General features: G+C 38.6%; 1 long non-coding RNA gene across 3 annotated transcripts in view; it reads right to left on the bottom strand.

The window, feature by feature from the left end:
- The window catches only part of LOC143688648 (uncharacterized), a 55,713-nt gene extending 41,223 nt beyond the window's left edge, over positions 1-14,490 (bottom strand). For 2 of the 3 annotated variants that reach the window (XR_013178201.1, XR_013178200.1), the window contains exon 1: positions 14,179-14,490. This is a non-coding gene — a long non-coding RNA (uncharacterized LOC143688648). Of the gene's footprint in view, positions 1-1,093; positions 1,219-14,178 lie in introns of all 3 variants that reach the window. The other variant, XR_013178203.1, reaches the window with a different exon arrangement.
- Between the last annotated feature and the right edge of the window lie 1,420 nt (positions 14,491-15,910).

Below are 15,910 nucleotides of genomic sequence, written 5' to 3'. Positions count from 1 at the left end.
CTGTATAACTCTTTTTGCTGTCTTCTGGAAACTTTGCTGTGCCATACTTTTTCATATTGTTTTTATATTTATCTCTTCTAAGTATCTTTCTGTGTACTCTTGTGACTGAAACCGTGACTTTATTTCGTTAAGTCACCAAAAATCAAATGGAAAATTCGATGAAAAATAGCTGTTCACTAAAGTTTTAGTTTGTGGAATGATAAATGCTTTTCTAGCTTAATAATTTTAATTTTTTTCTGCCACAAAGATCATTCGTGATAGTTTCCTTTTTAATTTAAAAGATTTTAAATGATGCCATTTAATATTTCTGTTCTGACTGATTCTGTTATCTGCTGATAACAGATTCTGCTAACTGTCACGTAAATTGTGTAGCCTAGGAAACCTGAATTCAGCCCTGGAAGAACAAAGTGTCTGAGTTCCCTCCTTTATTCGGGTTATGATTTATTTTAAAATAAGATTTTTTTTTTTGCATGGGCAGGCACCAGGAATCGAACCCAGGTCTCCAGCATGGCAGGCGAGAATTCTGCCTGCTAAACCACCATGGCCCGCTTTTTTTTTTTAAATAAGATTTTTTTTTTTATCATTTATTTTATAAAAACCAGTAAGTCATTTAACCATTTTCTGCCTACACATCCCCAAAATATGTTAGATAATGATTGACAACAAACAAGGCATGCTTGTCCTCTCCCATGCATCAGTCTTGTCACTGCTACAGCTCAAAGATTGCTCTTTGCTCAGCGGGGGAGGCAAAAATCAAAAGACAGAGAACAACTATGCAGTTTGTGGTATTTTTTTGTGTATATAAATATTCCTTCTGTAAGTCATGTCTTCAGAACAATGATGGGAATTCCAAAGGTTGTAAAAATGCTGTTAAAAATCGGATCAATTCATTATTTATTTTACTGTTTCTCACAGACAAGTATTAACAGCATCTTTCCTTCCTAGTTTCCTATTATTCTCTGAAGCCAGACTTCTGCCTACATCTGTACAGAATTCCAAGCCTGCCTGCCTTCACCGAGGAATGCTATACCTTGAAGTAATCTAATTGAGTAGGCCTCGTAATTAGGAACACAGCCTTCAGAGACAGACTTACCTGAGTTTGAATCTTGCCTCTGCCTGTACTAACGAATCCTATGGCCTTCAGCTAGTTTGGTGATGTCTTTGAGCCTCAGTTTCTTCATGTACAAAAAAGGGATAGTCAACAATATGGATTCCACGCTGTTGATGTGAATTAAGAATTAAACACAGGGCTGGGTGAAAAGCTTGTAGTAGTCACTACATGATACTACATAATTGGTAAATATAAATGGTAGTTGTAAGTTGCAGAATGGAAAGGGGAAAGCCCTTCCCCATTTATTTCTACACTGCCCAAAACTGCAACCCCCATGAGAGCTAGTGGTCCCTGGTGTGGCGGGACTCCTGCTGCATCTTATGGCTTCACCTCAGGACGTCCCCGGAGAATGAAGACAAGAGTTTCACTCTCCTTTCACTCTACCTTGCCTATCCCTTGAAAGAGCCTCTCTTCGCCTCCCTTCTTCCCCTCCTCACTCTTCCTCTTTCCCTCCCTTGATGCACAACACCGAAGCTTTTAATCATTTTTGAAAATGATTAAAACTTATTCTGTCTTTATCCCGACTCCCCAGCTGCCCTGTTGTCCCCAATTTGCTGGGGATCTGGATCAATAGCATAAAAATTACTTCAATTTGTAAGGTCACGTCATCACTTGTGATGATAAATTTATACAGAAACATTTCAGAAATAAAATATCTTTTCATTGGCCCTCCAAAAGTTGGGATAGCTGATCAAAACACTCATTCACAATGTTCTTTCTCTTTGAACTTGAAATTTTCATCAGCATATAGTAATGGTAATAGTGTGGAATAAAATGGGGTGAGGAAATCATTTTCAAAATGCATTTTGAATATAAAGCACAGAAGAATCTTTCTTTGCTTTTATTTTCTCTGTCATTCTTTATCATGGCCTGCGTGGAATGAGTCTTGAGACTAAACCCAAGGGCTTTCAATGGGAATTGGTATCAAAGCAAATGGTTACTAGAGCGAAATATCAGACTTGGATCTGAAGAACCTACTTCTCTCTCCAGGTCAGCCCTTACCCTCTCCCCAGCGTTAACTGAAAAATTATTTTGCCCTTGTGCTACAGTTTCCTCATGTAAAAATCTTTATTTCTCCTGTGGACAAATCATCCTATTATTCCATGAACATCCTACCTGTAGGATGATGTACTTTTGGAGAATCAGTACGAGAGAAGTGGGTTTGGGTTGTCTGTGTTATGAAATCATTTTAAGTTGCCTGCATGACAGATGCATATTAATCAGTGATGAAGAGGCCTGTCAGGTTCATGGTGTGAGGAGGTGGATGAAGATGCAGGGCCCAGAAAGGATACAAAGTTTAGACAGACCCGTTATAATTGTCAGCCAAACCAATAAGAAAAAAAATTGGGAGTGCATTTTTACAGAAGAAGGAGACTCAGGAGGACATGGCAGGTAGTTTCAGGCTAGTGTGAGGAAGAGGCCAACAGAATCCCTCATGGGAAGAGTCAGCAGAACTAGCAGTGAAGTAGATTTAGTGCAAATATATGGAAAAGCTTTCCAGTTATGGAAATTCCTGCACGATGTCATGAAAAGCATCTAGGGAGAATTCCTCCCCACTGGATGGGCCCAAGCAGAGATGGCCATCTATGGCCTGCAGTGTGGTGAAGGAGGCTCATGCAGAGGACAAAGGGATGGAACCTAATTCTGAAAAGTTAACACGAGTCATATATTTACCATAAGTAATGAGTAGCATACTGTGGGACATGTGGTCATTAAATGATAGGGAATAAATGACTAATACATATCCAGATGATGAAAGGCAAGATAGAAAATTGGGAAAATACATCTAGTAAAAAACAAAGTAAGAGGTAAAGGCAGGCAGAAGGGAGAGTTACAAGAGAGATGAATAGATAGAAAGAAGAAGAAGAGAGAGAGGAAAAATGAATGAATGTGAATAAGTTACATGAAAAATGAAAAAGCCACACCAGGAGTTAGGCATGAGAAAATCCAATAGCTCCAGGGAGCTAACCACAACATGTCTCTCCCTGGGAGTCCTGGTACGTGGTCATCTCTCACACACACAGGGGACACTGGAACCCCAAGTAGTTAATTATGCTCTCTGACTCATGAACCTAGACCCTCCTGTGGGCTTTTATGTGGACTTGGAGGAGGGTACAGTTCAAGAACCCTAGAGACAAACATAATGGGGGAATTTATAAGCTACACAATTTCTGGGTTGAATTATTGCCATTCTGCAAACCAAATGTCTTCCGGAATTTATTTATTCTGCAATTGCATTCCTTAATTACTCATTATTCTCCATGATCAATTGAAAGAGGAAATGTACAGTTTAGACATCTCCTGTTTCAGGATGGATCTGAACAGTGCAGCACAGTCTTGCTTAAGCAAATGGAAGGAGGAAGAAACCCTCCTTTATTGTGCATTGTGCCAGGCATTTTACAAATATGGCTTCATTTCATCCTCTCAAAATCCCCAGGTGAGTATAATTCCTGCAATTGTTTATGTGAAGAAATTGTGGTTAGGTGTGGTCTTGCCATCTGCAAAGGTGACTTAGTTGTTGAAGAAGAAAAAGCAGGATTTAAAATCAGGTTTCTATGACTCTAAATCTGTAGAATACATCACCCAAGCAACAAATCACAGAAAGAATCCGTGTTCATAGACACTTTTACAAATACTTAAAAAATAATTTAAGGTATGTTGAGTTAAAATATAAATTTCATTTTTGTATTTCACTAATAAAGAGATTTTTAAATCAAACTCTAGTCATATTTCCTGATATAGATAATAATTGGTAAACCTTTGTATGGCATCTTATGGAGTTTTTTTTTAAGTTTTTTTTTATGCAGAGGGCATGAGAATGTAATGTGACAGAATATCCCCTTGAGATATTAATTATGTTTGTTTTATAATTCAGGAGCTAATCATGAAAGAATGTAGTAATATCCTTCTCCTGGCAATGCACCCGTCTCTAGGAGAAGAAATGACCCATTCTCTAACTTGCCAAAAGAGAATTGACATATTTTGGTAAGTTTCAGGGTGAAATGAAGCTTTCTAGGCAGAATGGACTATCTGGAAAAAGGAGATGTTGTCATAGAAAACCTGAGTCCATGGGATACATTAAACTAGATTGTCCCAGAATGTGCTTTAAAACTTGAAGAGGAAAATGCTCCACTCATGTATCCACCAAATATTTCTAATTCTCCTTCGAGAAATATTGTATGACTGCCCTTGCTGTCCCAGGTATCAGATGTGCTCAACGAAATGCAAATGGAAGTGGAAGCTTTAAATGCCAGTGTGGGACCCGCCATGCTCTTTCTTTCTCTGATGCTGAGCAGCACATTTCAAGAGAATAGATGCTGAAGTGAAGTCCTAGAGTGGGGACCATGCTGGACAGGGCCCTCAGCCCATTTGCAATGGACATCAAGCAGGAATGAGTATTAAACATTGTTTAAGCTTTTGAGATTTAGAGGTTGATCACACCCCAGCATGAGCCAATCAATTGCTATGATACTCAGAGAGGTTAGATTCCCTGGCCTAGGAGAAGGACAGCTGTACTCACGTGAGTATATGAAACTGTATCATATGCATGTTGTCTCAATCAAGCAACTGTTCAGTGATAATGAGTACTTGAATGTCCCTAAGTTGAGGCTAGACTATAGGGAAGAGGAAGGACCTTAAGCAATAAAATATGCAATCAAATATATTAGGAAAAGAGGATATAAATCTAATTGACTACATTGAAGTAAAATAATTCCAAATAACAACAGAAAATTGTTTCCCAAATAAGTCATGAAATTATATGTCATAAAGTGAATCCTCTCATTTTACAGATGAGAAAAACGAGGTTCAGAGAAAGAAAGAGAAACTGCTCAAAGACACACAACCTGCTGGTTCCCAATCGAATCCTTCCCTTTCTTTCTTCCTCCTTTCTTCTTTTCTCCTTGGATGCACATCATCTTTGGTTGTTGTTGTTCTCTCATCCCACATCTTCTTAACCTTATTTTTTTACAGAGGTACAATCTTGAGTGGTTTTCTCAGCAACTGTCCTTAGGCAGTAAACTGTCAACTTTTTAAATTGTCATTATTGCACACTCACTCTTAAGTGGTATTTTCTCTAGGTGTAACAAAATTTTTCTTAAACATTTTGCAGATATCATTCAGTTGTTTTCTGGAACCTTTTGCTTCCCATGAGAAGCATGCCTTCAACTTGAATGTTGTTCTTAATCTGATTTTTCTGTGATTTGTCATATTTTCTCTTTCTCCTTGATGACCTGAAATTTCAACTATGCTTTTTAAGAATGGATTTTAAAAGTTATCCTACCAGATGAGGTTTTTTCATCTGCAGTCTGCGCATTTCTCAATTTCTGGAAAACTTGTAGCCATAATCTCTTTGACTATTATCTATCCACCAAACTGTTTTACTTTTTTCCCCTACTTCTGAACTGTTAATTGATGTGTGTTAGAATTTCTCATTTTGTCCCCTCTTTTAAATTCCTTTTTACATTTTCCATCCACTTTTTCTTTAAAATGGTACCCTGGGAAATTTCCTTTACTCCATCTTCCTTTTAACTTATTCTCTTTTCAGCTTTGTTACCTTTATTGATAAACTTATTTGATTTGTTAATTTTTAACTTCAGTTACTATTTTTTCCTGGGTTCCTTACTTTATCCTTTTTCATATTGCTCATTCTTATTTATAACTGCCTGTTCTTATTATATAGAAGTCATTTTTTTCCTCTTTGAATATTTTGCACATGCTTACTTTCAAGTCCCTTTCTGTCTGCCCAATTATTTCTAGTTTCATAAGTGTGAATTTTCAGTTATGGGTTTCTGGATTGTCTTTTCATGTGGTTTGTAATTTGGAACTCTGGGCTCATCTTCATTTGGAGTTATATTCTGTGACAGCCTTCCAAGTTCCCTGGATTGGGGAGGTCTCTTTTCATGGTGGTTTCACAATTACTTCTTCCAGGACACTGAAAATGGGGCTTATTAGTGAAAACCAACCCTCCATTAATTTTCCTTGACAGTATTTCCATTTATGGCCTGGGCCAGAAGCTGCCGATGTGGGTACACTTACAAGGTGCCCAGATACACACAATTTTTTTTTCATTTCTGTTACTTGCTGGTGTGAAAATTCCAACCTCCAGGGCCTCTACTCTTTTCTGATTTATTTGATGACCACTCAGGGTCTATTCCCATGTACTTTAAGGTATTGCTTCTTCACTCCTGGAAACCAGGGATTTTTTTTCTTTCTTTTGATATTCTATTTATTTAAAATTATTTTTAATAGCATGAACATGTATCCATCACTGAAAGGAAAAGTAAGTCCTTAATCAACCATCATATTTTTTTATTTTTGCTATGAGTTTTAATGTTTATTTTCAAGGTATATACATATTTGTGGACTCAACTCATAAAAATTATTAAGGAGTATGATTTGTTCCTCAGTTCTTTATATATTTTTTATAACTCCCATCCTCACTTTTCATGGTAAGTCTTGGTCCAGAGTTGGTGTAAACACAAGTGCAATTGGGCTTTCCACAGAGAATCACCCTTCAACTGAATTTTCTTGTGTAACACTCTTCTACATATTGAGCTTGTGGTTGCCTGCTGTGCAGGCAGTTGAAACCTAGGGGAAAAAATGGCCTTCCCATTAAGGCCAGTTACTTGTAAAATGAATGATTTTGGTTCAACTATTAATTACTGTCATTTTTATTTCACTGTCATGCCGCACTACACAGAGTAAACATAGTTTAAAAAATGCCTATATTTAAAGAAAAATATTTTAATGGAACTAACAATCGATCTCTGTGAACAAACTAAGTAGAACTAAAATCTCTAATGTGTGAATTTCCTTTCAGGCACCTTTTTGCAGTCAACATATCATGAAAGTCAGTTTATACATCTATCCTTATTTTTGCCTGAAGATACATTGAGCTGCATGTGTATGAATGTCATCTTCTTATCACTACCACAGAAACAGATGATTGTGTGTCCTTCACCAAACACTCTTCTATCATGAAGGTCATCCTTTTAAACCTGGCCAGGTACTTGCTCACGTCACTGACTTTTACCCAGACTTAGATGTAAAAGAGATGGATTCGCTGTTAGTTCTGTTTCTTTGGAGAACATCAACTAATACAAATCTGAAGACGGTAAAAATTAGATATACCAGTTAAATTACCAGTAAGGGCAGCTATAGTTAATAAATAGTATTCTGACACTAGAGCAAGAAGGAGAAAAAAGAGATGGTGATAGCAGGTACTTGCTCACATCATTGATTTTTACCCAGACTTAGGTGTTTTCTAAGTTATACTCTACCTTAGAAGGTTATTGTAAGAATAAGAGAGAATTAAATCAATCAATGCTTGCATTTTGTTGGCACAGAGAGTTAGAAAGAATCCTCAATTGCAAGGACTATAAATCAAATTCAAGCGGGAATGTGATGAAAAACTAAAAATGTAAGGGTAAGGCTAGTGTCAGGCACAATCCCTGCGTCTTCTGGAATTTGTCTCTATCTCTGAGCTCTGCTTTCTTCTTTATGCCATTCTCAAACAGACTCTTCCCATGGCTTGGTGAAGAAGTAAAATTCCAGGTTGCGTGTTTTCTTCCACCAGCTTGTCTAATTTTGTGGATAAGACGCGGAAAATTCCTGGCTCTGAAGACTCTGAATCGGCACACAGGACAATTCCAAACACACCATGAAAACTTTGTGTGGGTGGGCCCAGGTCAAGTGCTAGCACATGGAGTTTTGGATGAGCGACCCAACGTGGACAGATACATCCCAGCTGATATAAGTAGAATGAGGGTAGGCAAGGATTTCTGAAGTTCTGTTCCCAGAAGAAGGGAGTATGCATAGAGTTCAGGTGAAGATTATTAAATGTCTCATCTCAACTTGTGACTGGTATGATGTACAAATTCAACACGTTCTGGTTGCTTTGGACTTTGTGGTTGCTAATATGACTATCAGTTAAATCAGAGATGTGTGATGTGTTTTATTACATTTGCCTCATTTCTCCTGAATTCTCCAGGATTCATTGGCTGCAGGCTTTATGACCCCAGGTCCTGACCCACTTGTGCTTGAGACACTAGTAGTCTAATACACAGTGTAGGCTAATGAGGGGATTTAACAGTTGATAGGCCTGCAGTGAATCCTGTACCTGCTTTGTAGAAGCTTAAGCAAGTCATTAGACCTTATTTACCCTCACTCCCTGTCTAGAAAAGGTCCAGTAAAAGCACTCTTAAAGGGTTTTTGTCAGTATTAGAAATTATTAAAACTAATGCAAGGCAAATTCCTAGCACAGTGTCTGACCACAAGGTGAAATACTGCTTTTAAGCAGTTGGCACAATCCCTGTTACCTAACCTGTGCTTGATGAACAGTGGCAATTACTTAGGTTGCCATTCAATTCCTAGTGGTTATCATTATTCTTACTGTAACTTTAGCCTATGGGTGATCTGGCTGGCCCCAGTGCTACGTGATGGCTGAGTGGTGGTCTTGCATAGATTTTTGCCCAATCTGTACTGACCCATTTCCTTATTATAGTACTTATGATCCCATTTTATTAAATAGTCTGTTTTCTCTCTCAGAAGATTGGAATCTTCATGAAGGCAGGGGTGGGTATAAGCATCCCCCAGGCAGTGTGTCCTGAGGACATACTTTAGTGTCTGACTAGTAGCTGGCTTTCGAAAAACGTTCATTAAATGGATGATTGAATGATTCGACCAAAGAATTAATAAGGGATTATTGATTTATGGCATTATAATAATTTAATTTTCATAATGATGATTCAAGGCCCTTCAAGATTCCATAATAATTGTAAAGATTAAGCTATATTTAAAATAATCTTATTGTTGCTCAATATGTTCACTTATTTTTGTTTGAGAAGCTGTAAGTTTAAAAAAAATCATGCATAAAAGAGTTCCCAGATACCGGCCTATTATTAACAACTTGCACCAGTGAGGTACATTTATAACAATTCATGAAAGAACATTTTTATAATTGTACTATAAGCTATAATCCAGCATTTGCAATAAGGAACTCTTGTTTGTGTTGTTCAGTCCTATGCTGTTGTTTTCTTAAATTTTATTCTAGTAACATATATACAACCTAAAATTTTACCTCTTAATCACATTCTAATATATAATTCAGTGTTGTTAATTACATTCACAATGTTGTGCTACCATCACAACCATCCATTACCATCATTGTATGATCAGCCGAAATAAAAACTCTATACAATTTAAGCATTAATTCTCCATTCTCTACCCCCACCCCATCTCCGAATGTGGAGTCTACATTCCGACTCTATGAATTTGCTTATTATAATTATAATTATTTCATATCAGTGAGGTCAGGCAATATTTGTCCTTTCGTGCATGGCTCATTTCATCCAAACTGATGCCTTCAAGTTTCACCCATGTTGTCGCATGTATCATGTCTTCATTCTTTTTTATGGCTGAATAATATTCCATTTTATGTACGCACCATTTCACGTGTGCTGGTGCCATGTAAGGCTTTCAATCTCCACCAGCGACCTGAACCACACCTGATCTCATAGTGCCCTTTGTGTACTGAGCCATCTGCTGGTTGAGGCCCTTCGCACTGATCTAACCGGGGGCTGAGCTCCAGTCTTGCTCATTATCTTCATTGCTGGATGTTGAGGCTTCAAGCACCAACCGAGTTACAGCAATGCGTGCATGTCTGTGTGTGTAGACTCTCTTTGTTTTTAGAAACCACCTTGGAAAAAAGCTTTTACCACTGTAATTTTCAATACCGCAGGAATTGGACACTCTTGCCAAAAGCATTAAGAATAATTAGAATAGTTTTTATGTATTCCGTGTTGTGCCAAGAACATTTTTTCCTCAAAGGTATTTTGATTATAATGTCTTCCTGCATAAATGAAATTGACATCAAAGTTCTATTTGATATACTCAAAACTTAAATTATTAATTCCACCTTAACACACCCTGTCTAGTATACACTTAGGATCAATGGCCCTGAATGTATTTTATAAAATAATTCTTCTATAAATGAAGGAAATTTTCAGGGAGTTAAAAACTAAAATTGTAATACTTTAGAAAGGTTGACTGCTCTGTTGGAGTCTATAAATTTAGATCGTATCCTTTTAAAGGTCACTACTTTTATCTTTATATGCTGTTTACAGTAGGTTTCAATCATGAACATGCACAATCATTTAGGTTTTGTTTTGAAGGTTTTATGGAATCATCATGGATAAGTTCTATATTTTTTGTACTTAGGTGGCCTACATTTGATTTTATTTATTTACATGTGCACTTTACTGTGCTCCCATTTTGTATTCATATAGTGAGTTTCTGTTCAATTCTTTGTAGAAAATGTTTATTTTCATAAATGTAACTAAGACAAGGAATTGCAGACCAAGACATACAGTCAAGATCAAGTACAATGTTCTTGTGCCATGTCAGTAATATCTGGAAAACAATGGTAGCTTTTATTTAGTTGGTGGATTTTGTTCCTGAAAATACACCATCAATGAGTGTTCTATCGAGCGTTTGGTTTGGAGGTAGTATACTGTGCCCCATAGAGAACTGACTCTGTTTGGACACCGACTAAGGCCTGATTAAGTTCATATGGATTTATCAGAAGTCAGGCAGCACCTTTAAAACAGAACAGGCAGAAGCTGTTACAATCGGGGCTGGCACGAGGAGGTTGGCTGCAGATAAGAATAAAAGTAAAAAAGGTATTAACCGCAGGGTGCCAGGCTGCACTTGCTGAGCCCACCTGGGTCTCCCCTTGCGGTGTCTGCCCGGTCCTTTCCTTCTGTGCCCTCCATGGATTGATTTCAGCACTGAGGACCTCTCAGCCTGGCTTTGAATATTTGTTTTCAAGCTCTCCCCTTAAGTACCTGAGCAGGCCACTGTAACTTGTCTTTCACAGGGATCTAGCTGATGGCAAATCCCTGAAGCGGATTCCATCTGTTTACACGCCATGTGTCTCCCATGGTAATAGGTGGGAAATGGTCCTTCATTATACTCAAAGTAGATTTTTAAATCTAAAATTTCCATGGAGGGAGAAAAGAAAAAGTGAGAACAAAACCCACACTAGAGAATGAAGCACACACACATTTCCTTAATGAGCTTAAGGCACATGTAGGTAATGTGTCATATGCAAATATGTGTGCGTGTCTTGTTCATCACAAAGACACAAACCAAATTACAGCCATGGGTGTGGCCAAGGCTCATGACCCTTAAGTATTGGCTAAAGAACACTTTTGAAAAGCTGTCTGAATCTACGTTTGAAAATCCGATGAATGTTATGGACTCTCTGTTCAGGAAAAAATTTTCGTTTACACAAAAGTTGGCACATACGGGATTTACAGAGTTCTTGGGACTGAAGAATGAAATAATAATGATATGCATATACTTATCACAGCATATGCAGTATCCCCAGAGGAAGAGACAATCTCCAAAATACTTTCTCCTTTTTTTGTGTTTTCCTGTTCATTGTCCCTATTGCTGATTGTGAGGAAGAGATTGTTGATGGTCAGCCACAGATCAGGAGAGAGCTGTCGTGTTGTGGAGAGAGACTTTGATTATATAAGATCACTCAAGAGCTTGCCTGTGAGTGGGGTTAGTGGTCTGTCTCTGTCTACATGCAAACAATGTCTTGCAACATCATGAAATCAGAAAATTCTGATTAGACCTTTCTATCCAAGTAAGCAAACCAGCCTCTAACTTTATCACTTCCCCTTGGTCCCCCAGGGGCCACAGTTATTTACTGAGAGTCTTCCCTATATCAACCGACACAATGGCGCCTGATGGCCAACAGATTCTTGGGCAGAGGATGTAAAAGAGGCTTTTCAACCTGATTTCCTAACCTTTCTATTGGAGATGGTGCGACACGAAACCACATTAGAATGCCCATCAGAGATTTATTTAAGAGTTTTGAGAATTTGGCTTCTTCATCAATCTGAGAGGAAGATGCAAGATTTTCTTTCTTATAAAAATGAATTCAAGGGTGGGCCATGGTGGCTCAACAGGCAGAGTTCTCGCCTGCTATGCTGGAGACCCAGGTTTGATTCCCGGTGCCTGCCCATGCAAAAAAGAAAAGTATTCAAGCTATTGTGCCTGGAGGTAGGCTGATTGTCCGGGGGTGGCAAAGCAAGCACAATTTTCCATACAGAATACCTCAGGGGAAAGGGCAGATTAGATCAATAGATCACAAATCACCATCCTAACCATCTTTGTTGGACTCCAAAGTCTGCCCCTTTGAAACGGAAATGTATAGAATGTGGACTTTCTGGCACAAGACCCGAACTTAATGAAACTGTTACCTTTTTTCTTTGTGGAAAATCAAAGTCACATTTAAACTTTACCATCAGTATGATACACCAATATACATCTATTGGCTTGTAGAGGATACTAAAGGGTTGCTCATGTAAGGAAATAGTTCAGAAGTATAAAATTCAATATGACTTTAAAAGGAATTATCTGATGAATGAAAAAATTTCCTAAACTTTGAGCTGCTTTTTCATGTCAAAGAGAAAGAAAGCATGTTCAAATTCCAAAATAGACATGGATGTCACTGAATGCTGAATGTGACACTCTGTTTTCGAGTAGTTTCCCATAGAGAAAGCTCGTAATGCAATTCCCACTCCAATTTCATTTTTCTGCTTGCACCCTAGGAAGATATTTATCTGTATACCCATTCAATTCTCATGAAAAATGTATAACTCATGGTTGCAACGCATGAGGAAAATGAAGAAAGATATTTCCATTTTGAAAGAAGCCTCCATAATAGGAAAATGCCAAATTATTTCATGCCTCAGTCTTGTTTTTCAACCTCCTGTAATACCATTATGCTTATTAAAGATACATGCCATACCTAGCAATGTTCCTGCCTGGAAATGTCATGTAACTCAATCACTGCTGCATAGATAGAGCAGCATTTACAGTTTGGGAGAGCTAATTTTACATGCTCCTAGTTTGATCCTTTTTAATTTCTTTTGATCTTAAACCATCCCTATATGAAATCAAGTTGATTTATTTTCCTACCAAGACCTATATCTTCCACTTTCAGATACCAGATCTGTAATTTCATTTGATCAACCTGTTCCCAACTTCTAAACTTTCTGAACCTTCTACCAGGAATTGATGGTTCAGAATTTAAAATGCATTTTCACAAAGAAATGGTGCTAACAAATGATGTCTATTTCCCTAGCCTACACAAATTCATCTGCTAATGCATGAGAAAGTACAATGCTATGTTAAGGTGCCTAAGAAGCTACATTTACAGCAACTGTTTCTGTAGAAACAGGTTTTCTAGCTCCAGTTGCAGGTGGCACCCCTTCCAGCATCCTCTGAGGCAGTAGAAGCGGGTTCCTCTGGATCCCTCCTTCTTTGGTGGCAGCTTTCAGGCAGGTGGCTGGGCAGCTCTTACATGATGGATGTGCCTCTCCAGGTTACTTGGGAATGAAGGCGTCAGGGGCAGGTAAACTCTGGAGCAGGGTGGGGTATCTTGTGGAGACACACCAGTTTCCCCTTCCTCCTTCCTTATCCTACCTGCCACTCCAGCTTATTTTGGCCCTGGAAGGATCTGTGAGAGGGTACGGGGAGTCAATTCCCTAGCCAGAGCGGATTAACAATTTCCTAACACACTTCAGCTCTTGGCTTCTTGACCACTAGCCTTCATCAGGGGTAGGGCTACCCTAGACATTCATAGATGTAAAATCAGAAGTTCAGCCTACTCTTTAAGCTTGTCTTTCAGCCTTTGGCCTCTGAGTGTCTTAACTCTTCCAAGATGATCAATAGATACTTACTTGAACAAACATTCTGAGTTCAAAAAGTATACAAAAACTGAAAATCCTAGACATCAGAATGCAATATTGCAAAACTGAGTTAAGTGTGGGGAGGGGAACCAAGTCTTGAATTTAATTGTAGAATATAACAAAAATGTGCAATTTTAATAACCTAACCCTTTCCTCAGGAGGAAGAACTTAGTTCTTTTATTTTTAAAGACAACTTTTTTTATTTTGAAATAATTTTGGATTGGCAGAAATATTGTTGCGATGCCACAGAGTTTCCATATTTGTCTCACCACCACCCCCACCACCACGTTAACATCTTACCTTGCTGGGGTACATTTGTCAGAACTTAGAAACTGACATTGGTACTTTACTATTAAGTCAAGTCCTGACTTTGTTTGGAGCGCATCAGCTTTGTACTTCTTACATTTCAGAACCCGGTCCAGTCCACCATATTGCATTTTGTCCCCATGTCCCCTTAACCTCCTCTGATCTGTGACAGTTTCTCAGTCTTCCTTGCTCTTTCATGACTTTGGCAGTCTTGAGGAGTATCAGACAGATATCTGGACAATCTGGGTGTGCCTGATGTCTTTCTCAGAATTAGATGGGGGCTCTGGGTTACAACACCCCAGAGTAAAGTACCCTTCTTGTGACTTCACATCAAAGGTTCTGTGACATCACAGGCAATGATAAACTTCATCATTAGGTCAGGGCTGTGGTTGCCAGATCTCCCCACTGTCAACTTTACTTTTCCCTTTCCCTACTCTCTTTTTTTTAGGAAGTGCATCACTAAGTTTGGCCCATCCCCAAGGGGCAGTGGGGATGGGTTGGGGAAAGGCTTAGACTCCACCTCCTGGAAGGGTGCTGGGCTTATTTGGATTTTTTCCTATAAGGAAGAATTGTCTCTTCTCCCTTACTTATATGTTTACTCAATCATTGATTTATACCAGCATGGATTCATGGATATTTATTTCCTACTTTGCGTTGGAAGTGAACTTGGTTTTGAATGTCCTAAAACACAGCCTCATACCCTCTAGGACTGGAACAGAGGGAAAGTCCTGGGGCCACAGCTTTCAAGTCAGGATGGGAATATGAGCTGAGTATGGATGGCCCTAAGGTGATGATGTGTTCCAGATGGAAGTTCCCCGATGACACATCCATTACTGGAGGCTTAGTCACGGCTTCTCTGAAGACACCTTATTCACCAGCAGCCCACGCAGACATTTCTTTTACTCTTTGGTGCCATGTGGTGGCTGGCTAGCCTGCAATCTCAGTCCAGAGAATGAGCAGAGATCTATTGCTCACAGAGATGCCTTCTGCTCTTACCTCTGTTTCATAAGGGATTATGGTCACATGCCTAACAAAGTAGTCAAGCCTCCCACTTTGCTCCTTTGTTTTATTGAAAAGTGAAGCACTGCATCCTGGAGCATTTATTCCACAGGGATTGGACAAATGTACTCCCCCAAGTCCAGAGACAGATTTCTTGTCAAAACAAAACAAAACAAAAACCCAGCCAGTTTGTCAAATAACAGCTAAAGTGCTCAATTGCATGTCAGAAAGACTTCAAATGTCTTTTTTTTCCTTCTTATATTTGAAAGAATATAGGTTTGCTTGCATTTCAGGTTTTCTCTTTTTCATCCTGTTTTCATTTTATTAGTTTAACTTTAGAACTTTAGAAAATTGCCATCAATTAAGAAATAGGTAGTGCTAACAGTAAGTGAAATTTTGTATCACTCAGAGCTTGGAAATTACTGTATAAAAATATTGAAATACTGTTTTACAGATAGGGGACCTGAGGTTGAGAGGGAAAGATTATGTTTAGGTGATAGACTCAGGCTCAGCAAAAGCTTTTCTTTTCTTTCTTTTTTTTTTTCACTATGGAACTGTACCTTGAGTCTCCAGGGACCCTCTAGGTACAAGCCCCAGAGATGAAATAGGTTGGTTCAAGTACAAGCCTAATTGGGCTTCCCCTCTGCAAGAGAAAGCAAAAGCACCATAGAAGCCTCCCAATTTCCAGCCCCCTTCTCTTGTCCACCGCCCCCTCTCCAGGCCTCCT

Source organism: Tamandua tetradactyla, chromosome 6, assembly GCF_023851605.1.
Source record: "Tamandua tetradactyla isolate mTamTet1 chromosome 6, mTamTet1.pri, whole genome shotgun sequence".
In the NCBI taxonomy this organism is placed as follows: domain Eukaryota; kingdom Metazoa; phylum Chordata; class Mammalia; order Pilosa; family Myrmecophagidae; genus Tamandua; species Tamandua tetradactyla.
This window is presented reverse-complemented; position numbering and strand designations above follow the sequence as displayed.